The following is a 14,494-nucleotide window of genomic DNA, read 5'->3' as shown; positions in this document are numbered from 1 at the left end:
TTGTGATATAAGTGGCGCACTGTGGGGAGTCTAATAATAATAAAATAATATTGCCTGTGTTACTTCACTTCTCTGTGCCTGCCTCTGTAAAATGGCATACATAGAACAACGTACAAAAGATTTAGTTCTCAACTAGTACTTATCAAGAGAAAGCAAGTTATGCTGTATGATAAGAGCCATTGATACAGGAAGGATTACTAGCTTGATGATTCCTAAGGACAGACAATGATGCAGGACAACCAGCCAAAGAGGAGAGGACAGGGTAAGTATCAAAAACTCAACGTGGGACACTGAATATTCCAATGCCAGGACTCAGCTCATGTTCCCAGATTGCACAGGAAACTGGGTCCTACATGACATAGAATCCTGAACCATGACCAGAACCCCAACCAGAAAGTAACTACAACTGCAGAGATGAAAACCTATGTGGGACATTTATCAAAATTTTATTGAACCTCAGAGAAGTTTTGACTGGGTTAAAAGAACTGGTACATTTCTCTGACCTGGGTTACCTGCCCCGACTGAAGGTAAACCAAAGCACTGGAGATGCCCACAGGTTGTGCTGTAACCAGGTTTGTTATTACACTTACACACACAAGGAAAGAGTGCAATGGCAGTGTCTCCTACCCGCCTGGCATGCTGTTGTATGTCATAAATGTGATGTCATCATTGACAGCAGCTGGGAATGATGCTGTGACAGCAGTCAGTCAGGGTCTGCACTGCAGGTCTGCTGTTTGCAAACGCGGCGTACACACTTGTATGACAGTCTAAGAGCTTATTGTAAATTAAGACATCACATCCTAAGGACTTCTTAAGGGATTCTTTTACTTTGACCTGTGTGTCTTCTTACAAGATCACCTGACATTTCTTTTACAGGCTGTTCTCTTCAAATTTCTAATTAAATACTGGCCGGCCAGTATTGATTTCAATGGAAATTGCTGTTGCTTAGTGCCATGGATAATCTAGGTTTACATTTTATAAGCATCAACATTCCGCATAGCTTTCATGACCTTCCCTCACTTTCTCAGTTTGCTTTACCAAGTTACTTCTTTGACCACAAGAAATCATAAGTAGAATAAGCCTGAGATTTATACTTCTGTATGCCTTTTTCTGTCAGACAATGCTCATTAGACCTTAGTCAGAATTGGTTTGTTGTCCTTCCAATAAATGCTTAATAAACATGAAATCCAGTAGCAGCACAGAGATTATATGATGGAAACCCGGGATGAAACTGAATTTCAGAGATTTTTTACATTTTTTTAGACTTAAGTTGATGAGACCCTACCACCCATTTATAAAAAAATGCTCAGTTAAATAGTGCTATAGTATACATCCCATATGACAGAAAATACTTTGTTCAATAGCAACTATAAAGCAGATTACCAGTCATAAAAAAAAAATATTTAGTCATGGTACACAGAAAATACAGCACTGCACATTTTTTCTACCAATTAGCAAAATGGTTATATTAAACATGGTGACATAATAATGTGAACAAGTATTTTTTGTAGAATATCACAAATGCAAATACAGCCTCATTTTATTAGGCTCAAAATACAGCCTCTGGCAGTAGAAAGATTTATTTTGTCAGTCAAAAGCTATGATGACATAGAGAACATAAAACTTGCACTTTAACTCTTAAAAATACAGGTAAATTTTGTCCTTAAAGTCCCAGAGAAAAATTTCTGTCCTTTGAATATTGTAATTTTAGCGCACAAATTACTGTGTTCCTTATCCAGACTACAGGAATACAGAATCTCCATATTGGCAGCTAGTGGGCAAATACTACTTCATCATTCATGAATATTTGTCTTGATTCCATTTTGTTACAAGGTAACTGCATGTAAAATGCATGCATGCATGCAAAATCATCACATGCTATGCCTGTAGTAAGGTAATGAGCATTGATTTATCTAGTTGATAGGCTGATTTAATGACTAAAAGTAATTACATACACCATGTATTTCTTCAAGACAGAATGTAGGGAAATTCCTGATGCCCTAACGACCAACATAACCCCTTTCTGAAACACACTGCAGTCACAGCAGAGATGGCTGAAAAATACTAGAAAGTTCTGGTCTCCTCACCAGGTATTATATATATTCACAGGAATTAATACAGTCAAGCAGAAAGTTTTGTTTAAACTAACAGCAAATACACAGACCGCTTCAGGAGCCTAATACACATGTACCCCCTGTGCCTGTGTTTTGGGAAGGCTCGCGGCATTCAGAGACAGCAGAATCTGGCTGGCACTGTGGCTTAGACTTTTTAAGCTGATTAAATCAACTAATGACACCAGGGCCATTTAAAATTCAGCGTGTACTCAACTCCATTCACCAGAAATACAGCTATACCATCACAAATAGTGAAGTAACCTTTCACAACCACCCACATTTCCACAAGCCACCGCAGAAGTCCCACACGGCACACAACAACGCACACAGGCACCCCCACAACTTTGCACCAAACAAGCTAACCTTCACTAGCAGACCAAAAGGTCTGCCGTTACATCTACAAACTGCTAATACAGTTTTTCTCCCTCAGAAATAGTCTATGAAAAACGGGTCTTAATAGGGTGAATATATTTCCCAGGCATTGCAAGGGAAAGCTTCACAGCAGAGTAGTTGCATTCTGTGTCTGAGTTGCTTACAGACGGCAGGGCAGAGCGGTCCTAAATAAGGAGTATCTTACTATGTGCAGGAAGGAAGCAGAGAATTATTTGGCTAAAATAAAAGGAAGTGTTCCACCTGCACTCAGAGCAACAAGCAATATTTGCAAACAAAACCCTAATCCAGCACATGCTCAGCTCTTTGCACTGCAAAATGAATATATTACATTCCAGATCTGCAACGGTTGAGCTTTAAGCGAAGACAATATGAGGCTTTATGCTTCAAAATGTTTTCACTGATCAGTTTCTCACAAACCTCAGCCTGTTAGAGTAACAATATGCAAACACTGCAGGATTAAAACTTATATATAAAGACAAATCATAAGCCCATATAATTTCTTGGGGTCTGGGTCATGGAACAAGTGTGCACTACACATTTCAAAAATCATTAAGAAAATCCACTTTATTTTGACAATTTCCAAGCAATAACTCACAAGTATGAAAAACAATCCCTCATTCTGCAAGCAAGCAGGTTGAATGCACTAATTTTTTTTTTTTACTTGAAACTATGTCAGGAAAAGAACTAGCTTGGTTTTAGACTTCTTACTATGCAGCACTTCCTAAGTTAAGACATCAGGTTCACTAGAAAGAACATAAACCGTACAGTAATGATAAACACTGTAAAGCACCCATGAATGCACTATTGTGACTGGACTGTAGTAAATGGTATGATTTGGTGTAGTACAGAGCAGCCAATAGGTTCTCTTAAGCATAAAAAGAAGGAATGTGACTTTATTTCAACCAGCTTAACTCAGTATCACTTTTTTACAAATAGAATTCACATGAAAGGTAGTAGCAGGCATCTGTATTTGAGCATAAGGACCAGATTTAAGACATTAACCTTAATCCTCTTTTATCTAGGAGATTACATAAATTCTCTACCAGTTTTTTTAGACCTGGAAACAAATCAATTTATGCTGTTGCTATGATTCAGCCATTAGCTGCACTGGCTGTGTTCATTTTTGTGTCCGTGGTCTGTTATTATAGTTAGGGTATGAAAGTAACGACTGCGATGCTTATTTTAAGCATGCTTATCAGTGGCAATCTCCCATTTTATATTAAGAGGAAATGATGTTTGATGTTTCTTTTTATAATTAAGTACAAATTAATAAGAAATATGGGGCCAATAAGTAGTGCCAGCTTCCAGGAACGATTCTTTATGAAACTTCTTTTTAAATAGCATTTACAATATCTCGTCAGGAAAACACTGTCAAGTGTTTTAATAGAGGTTTACAAATTACTGCCCTGTTAGGAAAGAATCTGTGTTGCATCCTCTCTTAACATGCATTAATTGTGAATAACTACCAGCAGCAACTCCTACGACGAGTTCCAGGCCTCCCAGAGCCATCACAGTACACAGCAATTAAGCGTAGGCAGCTACAGAGAACTTTATTTCCATCTGCAGGAGGACACTGACTTGGACACTACTGGGTGTTTTCCTACATGCCACAAGCACATGCATGGATATGCACACACATTCAGGGCTGCAGACACGCAGCTGGAGAGCACCTGCTCTTTGCCACGTGAGACAACAATGATGTGCAGATAATTAACTCCTGGGAACAGAACGCACTAACACATTAAATCGGTTTAACACCTTACCTTTCTCTTTCCAGAGCCCTGAAGACACAATAGATAATTTTGCTTATCTACCTGTACTACAAATGCAGCTCTCTGCTACTGCAGAAGCTGTGCAGGGAAGTGAAGAAGGGTCTTGCCTGCACAGCAGCTGCTCAGCAGTCACAGTGTGAACGCAGGGGAAGTGTGTTGCCCTGCCCAAGCCACTGATGCACATCTAATGGAGCAGGCTTTGGAAAACACAGGCTGGCAGCACCTGCTCTGCAGATAGCAGCAGCAGGGACTGGGAAGGTGACAACTCATAGGTGGTGATGAGACCAAGGGGATTCTGGACATGGCCAGAGCAGGCTTCTAGGTGGTCCAGGGAAGTGGCACAAAGCAGAGGTCTACAGTTAGGAAGAACTTTGAGGATCCCATTTTGAAATACAAGTGCCTACGCTCCATCTAAATCTAATAGTAAATTCAGCTCCAAGGTGACATGCAGAAGTCACGCAGGGAGTAGGTACCTGAGCAGGTGTTGAACCCAGTCCTACAGCAGCACACTAACCCATAATCCACTAGCATACCTGAACCTCTGAAAACTGCAGCCCCAGCATCTTCAATCCAGAATAGGCTCAGGGAGTAAGAGCACTGAAAAGGAGACGGGGCTGTACAAGGTGACCTGAATAACGATGGGCAGCCACACAATTAGAACAATTCCCCTTCTTGGGGAATCACTTGATTTTATAATTAACTTAGTTTGAATTAGTTTATTTCTTGCAGGCTCTGTAGTACTAATGAGCCATCCAGCCCCTGAGGAACACGTACCTGTGCAGGACTTGCTGGATATACTTTTGTGCAATTTTAATTCTTACTTGGTTAACCATTAAACCTCCTCAAGTGCGCCTAAAGAAAGCATACTTGGTTTTGCATGCCTATCCCCATAAGAAGAGTACCCAACAGGTACAGTCAACTGAAGACAGAGGCATGATTTTTCAATTAATTATTATCAAATAACAGATATTTCTGCTTGCAGTGAGAGATGGTGTAAGTCAATGTGCAGTTATATGGTGTGTTGGATCCAGGCATCATGCTGGTGTCTTTCCAGCATTCTCCCAACCCACTTGTTCATCATCCCATGTGCTGAGACGGTAAATGCCAGCAAAGCCAGGAGATGCATAGCTGAACTGACACACATGTAAAAATAACCCTAAAAAAAAGAATTCTTAAAAGAAGAAAACTTGTTAACTGTGTCTTATATTGATCCAGTTAATGCTGTGGCCCTATAAGTAGTTATATCACCACAAGTAAAGACAGTGATCTTGCAGCACAAAAAAAAAGCAGAGGAGGGAGAATGTTGGAGGCTGAGATTTCTTAAGCCAGCATCATGAAAGTCAACATTGTACCTAACTAAACCCTTGGTGTCAGGATTGGTTCTTTACTCATACTAAGGGGAGTGTGGCCACAACATCATGGAGTGGCTGAGGCTGGAAGGGACCTCTTGATGTCACCTGGTCTAACCCCTGAGCTCAAGCGGGATCACTACAAACAAGTTGCCCAAGACCACATTCAGGTGGGTTTTGAATACCTCCATGGATGGAAACTCCACAGCCTCTCTGGGCAGCCTTGTTCAGTGCTGCCACCTTGCACAAGCAGATGTATCACTGCCTCATCTTGCTGCCTTAAGCTATAATCTTCATCACATGAAGACCAGTCTGTCTACACCAATTGCAATGGGATGTCACTGATTTACATCCCCTGGAAGTCTGTCCCCTACTTTGTTTTCGTTCACTCCAAGTTTCTCACTAGTATTTGAAATTGCAAATTCAGCCCTAGTTCAGCTGCAGGCCCACGTTGCCCATCTGGGAGCGTGTCAGCTCACAGGCCAAGAAGGAGTCTTGAGTTTGATCACAGGAGGTAGTGCCTTTGAGCTTCCTATTGAAATTCAGGCCTGACTTGCATAACTCTGTTTCCTTATAACAGCAGCTTTTGTTTGTTGGTGTTGTCTCCTCAGGCAACGGTGAATGTATAACCATGACAGTGACTTCAAAATCCAAGGTAGAACAGATTTTTTTACTAAAATATGAACAAAAGCTCAATGACAAACATTTTCATTGGGAATCCGTTTGAACAAGTCCCCTTCTGAGACCTGTTACTTGTTGCTTTATTTCATATCCTTGCAGATACCCCAATGGCAGGAGGGTTGGAACCTAGATGATCCTTAAGGTGACTTCCCGCTCAAACTGTTCTATGATCCTAAGATTACGATGTGATGGTATTCCCCACCACATCTGTTTTTCCATTATATTTGTCAGAGACTTTTTCCCTGTTGGCTACAATATGAAGTTCACTGGTCTCGTTTGCCAGGGTACTGTGGTGTAAGGACATGGCAGCCAAAGCGGGAGTGAAGGTTGTGTCTGGAACTTTCACAACAGAAGGATCATGCTTGTCTTCTGTTACTTTAAGGAGACAGTCTTCACAGCTGCTTGAGCCGTGCTGCAATCCAAACCTTCAGGGAATGGACTGACCAGCAAAACATCAGCTCATCTTTTCCTCTGCTGTGGTCTTAGTTTTTAAAATAATTTTTTTTTTCTAAGCTGCCCTGATTAGATAGTACTAATAACATTAAGGTAAATTGGTTCCTTGGGAGATGTCCCAATTAAATGGCTATCCTAATTAAGCACATCCTGATTAAGCAGAAGATCCTATAATTATAATAATGGCATGTAATAAAAACTGGCCCATAGTTTTGTTCAGACAGAAAGCATTTTGCAAACCTTATTTACAGGAACCACTTTATCCAGAACTGAAACACAACCAGCTCTTGGGTTAAATGTTACATCAGTTTAACAATGTTCTGTAGAACTCAACAGCCTTTTGGAGCAGGAAATGAAAAATTTTGCACCATCCTGACAATGCAGACAGTGTCATGATAAAGCAGAAGGTACTTCACGTGTACTTTGAACGAAATACTTTGACTAGTCTTAGAAGAACTACTGCAGTATTTACAATTGGTGCAGATGATCACAAGTGCACCCGAAAGTGCATTTTATAGAAGCTTCTATTACAAAGGTTTAAATCCCAGACGAAATGGAGGAAAAGCACCTCACATTGAACTTGTGGCTTTTAAGTTCTGAAAAAAAATCTATCTCATTCCCAGTTTGACACCATGGATTTTCCTTAGCTTATAATACTGGGGAGAGTGCAGTGCAAGAAGCCAGGTACAGCCTGAGATCCTGACCCTCTGTAGTTATTGCAAATGTATGGCATGGTTTTTTTTGAGTGCTACTGTGTTAGAGGTAATTCCTACTGTATGTTTTGGATGTTGTTTTGTTCCAGCTTGCATGACTGTATTTAGCTGGCTCAGTTCCCCTCTGGATCACAGTGGAGTATGACAGCTTCATTTTTTATTTTGTCCTACACAACACTGAGAGAAAACATTAAGTAACGCCCAGTAAGTAATGGGAGTTTGATCAACAAATCCAAACAAACATATTTAGTTATTAAAATCACTTTTTGTTTTTGCCTCAGTGACAAAAGACCAGAACCAAGGAGTCAACATGAAGCTCAAATGGTCAGAAGTGTCAGCTGATAAAAGCTGAGCAAGTACATGGGTAAACAGCCACAAGCTAGTAAATTATCACTGAAGAGAAAAACTGGTAAAGTCCACCACAAATCATTATTCCAGGGAGTATGTATAACACCTCTCTGCATCTCTCCTTCTTGTCCTGCCATTGTCATGCCTGAGCACTAGAGCGCTGTAAAGGTATTGCAATATTTGTTTATTCAAAGTTAGTTCAATATTGTGTGGCTGTGGAGTCTTTAAACTATGCGTTATAACCCTGAGGAACAGAGCCTGGTCCCTGCACAGACTCAGGAATATTTATAACACAGGTGCACAAGGTACATTGAGGTACTGCTCTCCACAACTTTAAGGCAGATGCCCAAGTCCATCTTCTCAGGTACCATTATAAGATACTATAGTATCCTTTGAGGAAGGCAATGGTTGCTGGTGCTGCTAGATGACAATGCCCTTCCAGCATCACAGTGAGCTCACAACACAAGGCAGCTATGAGAAGCATAAAAGCAACCCAAAACCACGAAGAGTGACATAATTGCAATACCTGACAGAAGCGTCATTGTGCAAGGACCTCATGCAGGATACAGTGATCCACATTGAGGAAGGATCTACAGGAATCAGGACGAGCTGCAGAGTAAGAATACCAGGATCAAAGAAACAACCAAGCTATAGCCCAAAAACGATTAAAAGGAGCCTCAGCATTCAGGCTGTAATTGCCACTTGTATCTGCATCAGGCAAATTAAATCCAAGAGAAAGAAAAGACAGTTCAGATAAAGGAGCACTGTTAGCATGCAAATGAGGTAATGTTTAGGCTTGAGACCAGAAGGCTTTCATTGAGGTACCTCCTAGCCTTCCATAGCACCATATGAACATCTCTGTAAGTGACGGGTGTCTCAGAACAAGACAAAAACCCAAAATAGTCATAACAGAGAAGACCTTTCATTAGCTCTCCAACAATAATTACTCTAGAGCAAAATGTACTAGGCTTCAGCAGTAAAATCTATACTAATTCCTTGCCTCTTTTCAGACCCACCTTCTCCAGCAAATCACATAAAAAAACCCCCTGTCCAGCCCCTTAAATAGCATAATTGAAGAGCAAGCCTTCTCAGCCCCTCCCTAGCATGCCTCAATCAATTACTGTAGATTGGAATTAGATGAACCTTGATTTTCTTATCTTTCCATGCCCTGATGCCTCAGGTGGTTATTTTATACTCAGGTGTTCCCAATAAACTGCAACCAATGTGCTTCCTGATTTTATGACTTTATTTTCAGCATTAAAGATAGTAAAAGTGCATCATACTTAAAAAACTACTTTTTGCAAAACACGTGGCAATATTTTGCAAGCATTAATAAAGCCTCACAACAATCTTGAAAGCAGGGCAAAGGTTATGATAGATGAAGTGGCAGCTACCCTGGCAGGGGAGGTTGGAAGAGTGTTTTATTTTAAAAAATCCATTTCCAGGAAGTCAGGACTTGCTCAGCCTTTGGGAATTGACAACTGGTTGAATTAAAACCAGATTTTCAGCTGCTATAAAACAGCAGAACATCATTGTAGTCAGTGAAACAGGCTTCATTTGTGTGTATGGCTTCTGCACTCTACAAAGTCACAGGTTTTCTGTAACAGCAGGCACAGTCAAGCCCTACTGTAGGGAGTAGCAGCAGTCCCCATATCCACTCAGTTCTACACTCTAAAACAGAGGTGAAACGTAACAGGACTTTACACACACAAGGAAGTATACAGATACCACAATACAGGTGTTGTGTAAATACCTCCAAGTAACAACAAAAGATGTTTGTTCTGCAGGATTATCATCACGACATCTAAAACTCATTGCACAGGCTTATTAATCAGCAAGACATTACCATAAATACATGATGCCTTTCAAGCATTGTGACATTCCCTTCCTGCAGATGGCTGGAAATGTTCTTAGATACAATATTTGCAATTAGCTTGCTGATGAGATTAGTGCTCTGAAATGGTTAGTTTTATAGATGCCCATGTTGCTCCCTCTGTGGCTATTACTGCTTTAACCGATTTGAGACCCTAGCTGAGAGCACTTTCTCAGGACTGCAATATTGAGAGTGCGCAGAAACATAGCCCAGCACAAGCAGAGAGAGGAGCCGGTGATTTGTCTGAGGGTCTGACAAACTGCATCCTAATCCCTGCTCCACCGCTGACCCTGAAACGGTCACTCACCTCTGTTTCTGCCTCAACAGAATGAGGACAGTGCTACTTACTGCCTGCCAGCCCTCCTGTTCCTGGCAGAGGACGTGCCATGGGAGGGCTCAGAGTCATCAGCATTCCCAGCGGCCAGTTCTGACGCCGCCTTTTTGCTTGAGTAATCATCATCTTTCCCGACATGTGCTGCCCTGCCCCTCTCATTTACCCAACAGGAAGGTTTGGAGCATGTGTTGGAAACATTCAGGAAGAATCCCTTGAACTACTGCCCCTGAATTCCCCCAGGAGAACTGTCCTGGTGCACACGCTGCTGAGGATACCTGTCCCTTGCCTGCAAACTGGAAGCACATCAGTGACAGAAAGGATCTTTCAGGAAAACAGGGACTTCATAGGTCACATCAGGGATCTCAGGGGGTCCCATACAGCTAGGGCACAGTTGCTTCAACCCACTTTGCCCCTGTTCACTGCTTTGTGCCATTGGGATGTGTAAGAGCAGAGTCTCTTCCACAGAAGCAACAAGGCAACTCAGAATGTAATGACGCTTGGATTCCTGCTCCCTTTGCACCTAAGCCCATCAATGTCCTGGGCTGGTTTTCACCTTTCACTGACAATAAAGTAGTTTGCTCATAACAAACAGCTTCTCATCTGAAAGAGGAATGGCATGAATCATAGTGGAGGCATGAATCAAAGAGGACTGGCATGAAAAGCTCATGCTCATTTTTTAATATTTCATTATGACCTGATTAATTGGCAGTGGCTTATGGCTCTATCAATAGGACACGCTCCCTGGAAGAACGACACATTTCTGAGAAACCCTCAACAGACCCAAGCATGTACTATTTAAGAGTTAGGAGAAAATCATCTGCATCTTGTTACAAATCTGAGATTTAAATCAATTTTGCCAGTCTTTTTGATTATGGCTTCCCTCTGAAACAAAGTAAATTTCCCCTGAGATGAAGGATTTCGTTATGGCACCAGCCTGCAGCTCAGGAGACCTGTACTCTCTCGTTGGTTCTGCTTCAGACATCATGGGGGATCCTGGACAAGACATGTTGAAAATGTTTCCTATTCCTGCTGAGCTGGAGTCCCGTTTTTAAAACACCTGTGAGGGTGCAACGTCAAAGCCCAAGGCAGGCAGCCAGTGGGCCGACTGGCACGGCCCTTCGCTGCCCCGCTGTCCCCGGCAGGGGTACTGGCAGCCTGGTGGTCCCACCAGGACGGGGCTCAGAGCCGGCAGGAAGGGAAGGAGGCAGGTTTGTTATTACTGCACTGAACTAAGAGCTCTCTGCCCGCTGAAAGGGATTTCTCCCTTGCCTTGGCTGTGATCTCAGGCTAAGCTGGTGCAAGTCCCTTCCCGGGCAAGGAAGCACTGCGCCAGGTTTTTGCTGTTGGGGCTGGCACATGGTCAGGCAAAGCCTGGGAGCAGCGACAGGCAAGAGTACGTGGTTGGGAGCAGGGAAAGGGGAGTGGAACAGCTTGCTTTCACCATCAGTGAGCTGTTCAGTCTGTTCAGGCAACCCCTTGAAACAAATTGCAGCCTCAGGCTACAAATACTGGTGTAAATTCTCTGCTGATTTGTCCCCAGCAGCAGTTCATCACCGAGTCAGGTGAGTGCCAGAGAAAAGGAAGTACATCAGGTCTGCTAGGGCAGTGGGTAGCTAGCACATAGCTAACATAACGACATAATTATCACCTGTAGCATAAAACCACACCCTAAACCGCCTTTTCCCCCCTTGGTTAGATCTGCCATCTGTCCTGTACATTGTGTGATTTTTCTGTTTAAACTCAGCCTTGGGGCAGGAGTTTCCCCTTAACGTGCACTTGTGCAATGCCTAGCATCATGGGGATCCAATCTTAATTGTGTGCCTAGAGATCATCACTACTTAAGTAGTCTCACAAAAATGGAATGCATTCAACTGCTGCCAGCAATCTGGGCTATCCAGTAGTGCTCCCTCCTCACTATATTTGCAGACCTACTTTGGAGAACTTTTCCATCTTCTCCTGCTTCCTGCAGGGGTATTATCTGTGCTTGCAAGGATTCAATTAATGCCATTGATGTGGAATGTTGTTCCATTCATCACTAGCCACTGCATCTAATGAATAGGATAATCTAATTCTCCCCAAATGAATATGACACCAAATTAAAAGAGTTCATAAACAGACTCCAAAATGGAGTGAGTTTGTTTCAATTTATTGCCTTTTAAATTGCACTGGATCCCTCAAGTACCAACCTAGCTATAAACAAGTCAGTGACTGAGTTTGAAAGATTATTATCACTAATGTTCGCCTTTATTTATACTAGAATTGAGTGTTAGTATTAGCTGGAAGAACAGCAAAAGGAAGGTCATCCAAATGCCACAGTTTTTACCCACAATTTTCCTGAACTAGTGAGAGAGCTTTAAGGCACAATGTATTCTAGACAAGTATTTTTGCTATGTTTACTGTCACTGGAGCATTTAACAAAGTGGTTATGACCTATCATTGAAACCATGTGAAAAGTTCACCAGAAAAAAGTAGCAATGCCTACTGGGTACTCGGCCAGTTTCAGAAGAGGCTTCTCTCTCTAGCTTCCACCAAAAAAACAAACAGTTATTCCAATGTTTTGCCTGGTATCGTTTTATTTTGGAACCAGCTGTTAGACAATTTATTCTGTACATGAAGACAGATGATCACGCCAAGCTTTTTTTTGAATTCAGCCTGGGTTTCAGTATCCTGTCCTTGTCTGACCAGCCTTTCCAGAATATCTGACTGGAAAAAAGATAATTAGTGTGGCTGTGGACTTCTTACAGGATGATCTAGATGAAAGAGGAAGAGAAAGGAACTACATACAGACTTAGTGTAGTACGTACAAAGTATATCATATAGGATCACCGGTTTAAACATGGACAGTATCTGGTTCTTCAGAAGAAACCGATCTTCTGTTTTACTGCCTGAAAATCCAATTTATTTAACGGCTTCTACCATGGAATCGGAACACTTCCCCAAAATTAATCAATTCATCCTCATTACAGACAGTCCTAGGAAGTAAAGATCTACCTCTGCCTGGCTTTTACAGTTAGCCCATTACTTATGGTAGCAGAGCTCTGGCTTAGAAATCCAGAGCTATCAGGTCTGCAGAGCATCTACCACATTGCTGGGCAACCTGTTCCAGTGTTTCCCCACCCTCACCATAAACAGTTGCTTCCTTATATCTAGTCTAAGTCTACCCTCTTGTAGTTTAAAACCATTACCCCTTGTCCTATTGCAACATACGCCACTAAAAAGCTTCCCCCCATCTTTCTTATAAGACCCCTTCAAATATTGAAAGGCTGCAATAAGCTGTCCCTGGAGCCTTCTCATTTATATTGTGATTTTCAAAGACTACAAGACAATTTTCTTTTCAGCCCTAAATTTGGCCTTTAATACTCCATGTGTGTGGCACGGACTCAGACCTTGTTCTGCCTTGCCGGCAAGGAGACAGCCAAGGCTGAGATGGTGCCTGTGCATGGATAGCCACGAGATCCTATCATATTTAAGCAGGAATTTCTTGAATTAATACAAATGATTGATATGATCTTAGGGAAAGGAGTAGCTCTGTTTGTTTAGTAAGGCATCTCTCTTTGAGTCTAGGATACTGCAGTATTGAATGAATATTCTAGTATTTTACTTTAGGGAAATAGAATTCTAAATAGCTAATAAACTTCTGAACAATAAACTATGTTTGGAATTGATCAGCACAGAGTGGGAATAACTTTCTGCACCTTCCTTTTGCTACTTTTCTACTGCAAACTAGAAAGTTGACCATGACTTAGCGTTTCTTACAAAAATATTTCATATTCATGTGTCATAATTGCTTCTAGCTAAGTAATGAAGTAAGGTTGAGGTGAAACCCTAGAAACTGTGGAAAGGAAAGGCTAAGTCACTAACACAGCAAGGTAGCAAAGCTGTTGGGTGATCCTGGTAGGCTTCATAAGCTTTGAATTTATGAGTTCACGAGTTCACGAGAGGAAATTCCAGCAAGGCTAGAAGTCGACGTTAGCTGTTCTCTGCCTATTTCTTCTTGTCTAGAACTTTTGGTATCTGTTTAAACTCAGAATTTAGCCCCCCCAACAATGATCTTTTCTGTTGGAGAATATTGTTAATGACATATAAAGCAATGACTCTTCCCTCCCTTTTGAAGAACATCAGCCTTTATTATGGCTAAAATAACAAGGGATCTTTCAGCTCAGTCTGTGGGTAAAGGGAGGAACTGAAGGGGACAATGTGGTTCCTTGGCTTAAACTAAACCAGAAATTTAGAATATTTTGGAAAGTAAAAAAAATATTCTGAGGCAAACTGAAATATTCGGTTTTCTCTCCTCCAAAATGTCATGTTTCAGCTTCAGATTAATGAAATCTTTTAATAATTGTTTTTCAGCTTGAAACAGTTTTTGAAATAAAGTTGCCATTTAAAAATCAATACATGGAAATGTTGACTTTCAGTTCTCCCCATTTTTCTGCCTGACCTTTATTTATAAGCTCAGTTAAATTT

Source organism: Falco naumanni, chromosome 9, assembly GCF_017639655.2.
Source record: "Falco naumanni isolate bFalNau1 chromosome 9, bFalNau1.pat, whole genome shotgun sequence".
NCBI classification, from domain to species: Eukaryota; Metazoa; Chordata; class Aves; order Falconiformes; family Falconidae; genus Falco; species Falco naumanni.
The sequence above is the reverse complement of the archived record's forward strand: the minus strand, read 5'-3'. Positions refer to the sequence as shown.